Source organism: Triticum dicoccoides, chromosome 4A, assembly GCF_002162155.2.
Source record: "Triticum dicoccoides isolate Atlit2015 ecotype Zavitan chromosome 4A, WEW_v2.0, whole genome shotgun sequence".
Taxonomy (NCBI): domain Eukaryota; kingdom Viridiplantae; phylum Streptophyta; class Magnoliopsida; order Poales; family Poaceae; genus Triticum; species Triticum dicoccoides.
In genome coordinates this window covers 489,261,926-489,264,199 of record NC_041386.1, presented here as the reverse complement: position 1 = coordinate 489,264,199, position 2,274 = coordinate 489,261,926, and positions in this window count along the sequence as shown.

Sequence of the window (2,274 nt, the reverse complement as noted above, 5' to 3'; positions counted from 1 at the left end):
AGCCATTTTCATGGCCCTAATTAAAAATGATATTGACAACCTCTCAGCCATCTTGAACGGATTCGGGGAGGTCACCGGGCTATGCACCAATTTCCATAAGAGCTCTGTTGTGGCCATTCGATGCAATCACCTCAATCTAGAGCACATCCTTCAAAACTTGCCGGCGAAAAGGGCGTCCTTCCCCTTAAGATATTTGGGCCTTCCTCTATCCGTCTGGAAGCTTAAGTTGGTGGATTGGCAATTCCTTGTGGACAAGGTTGCGGGCAAGCTAGTTACCTATGATGGACAAAATATCACCACCAGTGGACGCACTGCCCTTGTCAAGTCCGTCATCACCTCCCAAGCGATCTACTTCATCACGCCATTAGTCGTACCGCCGAGCATTCTTCAAAGCATCAACAAACTCGAGCGAGCCTTCCTTTGGTCCGGATCGGACAAGACGACGGGTGCCAAGTGCAAGGTGAATTGGGAGATTGTCTGTCAGCCGCGTGAATATGGTGGTCTAGGGGTCCTCAACACCGACAAATTTGTGAGGGCCTTGCGTTTGAGGTGGCCATGGTTTGAATGGACGGCGCTTCACAAGATGTGGGTGGGATTGGGAAACCCATGTGACGAGGAGGACCTTGACTTCTTCTATGCATCCACAACCATCACCATGGGGAATGGTGCTAAAACACCTTTTTGGGATTCTCCTTGGCTTCATGGATGCAAACCCAAGGATGTCGCTCCTCTCATTTTTGAGGCCTCCTCGAGGAAGAATTGGAAGGTGCGCGAGGCTCTAAAAAATAATGCGTGGATCCTCAAGATCAACACCTCCACGGTCGTATCAGTTGAACACCTTCGGCAATTCTTCACTCTTTGGGCGCTTTTAATTAATGTCCACCTTGTTGAACATGCCGAAGACACCATTGTGTGGAAGCACACGACAAGCGGGCATTACTATGCGGCCTCCGCCTACAAGGCCCAATTTCTAGGATTGGTCATCTCCCCCATGGATCAAATGATTTGGAAGGCTTGGGCGCCGCCAAAGGCTAAATTCTTTGCTTGGTTGGCTATCCAAGATAGAATTTGGACTGCGGATAGGCTTGCAAACCGGGGATGGTCAAACTGCGGGCTTTGCACTCTCTGCAAGAGAGATCAAGAAAGTGGACCACATCTCTTCTTCAAATGCCGATACACCATTCGGCTATGGAACTCGGTCATCGCGAAATTCGGCCTTCACCACTTGGACACTACTACTTGGCAGCTACATGATTCGGTAGAGGAGTGGTGGACAAATATAACTGGTGCCGGAGTCCCCAATAGGAAGGCTATGGCCTCTCTTACCATGCTCATGTCATGGACCACTTGGAATGAGAGGAATGCCCGTGTTTTTCGACAGAAGAGCGCTCCGCCAACAATCTTGCTCAACTTCATCATTTGCGAGGCAAACCTTTGGGTCACTGCCGGTGCAAAGAAATTAGGGGCTATTATTTTATGCGAGTAATCACTCATGCCGTGTAAGAGTGACTTCTGTAACAAACTCTCTTCTTATCTTAATTAATAGATGAGGCAAATCTTTTGCCTCCGTTTCAAAAAAAATATTCATCAGGGGGGCACACACCCTGAATGACTTGCCAATCCCGTCATGGTCTGTAAGAAGAACATGTCTTGACACATGTGCGTCGACTACACCGACCTCAACGAGACATATGCCCAAAGAGCCCTTTCCGTGAACATGTCATGTCGCATGTGTGTGATCCTGTGAACTATTGACACGTGATGAGTGAAAGCATGGCCAACCACGGAGGGGCTTTAGAGCATCTCCAGTCGGCCCCCCAGGATGCCCCCCACTAGCACTTTTTGGGCGCCGACGCCTAATTTTTCTCCCAGCCGGGACCCCCAAGAGCACAGTTTTCGCCGAATTTAGTCAAAATTAGTGCCGGCGCGCGCAGGCGAAACCCAGCCTACCGAGAGGCTCTTGGGGGAGGAGAGAGAAGGCTTTGCATGTCTTTTGGCCCACAGTCAGCCTCTCTTCACCCTTGTTCTCCAGGCCCCACCCACATGCACTCTCTCTTTTCCTTCTCACCTCCACGCGCGCCTGCCTCGCCGCCTTGCTCTTCTCCTAGCCGCGCGCCTGCCTTGCCGCCTTGCTCCTCTCCTCACCGCGCGCCTGCCTCGCTGCACTCGCCGTCCAAGGCCCCACCTGCCTCGCTGCACTCGGGAGGGAGGGGAAGACGCCGCCGCCGCCACGCGCTCTGGACGAGTACGAGGCCGCTGCGTGGCCGGGGCGGA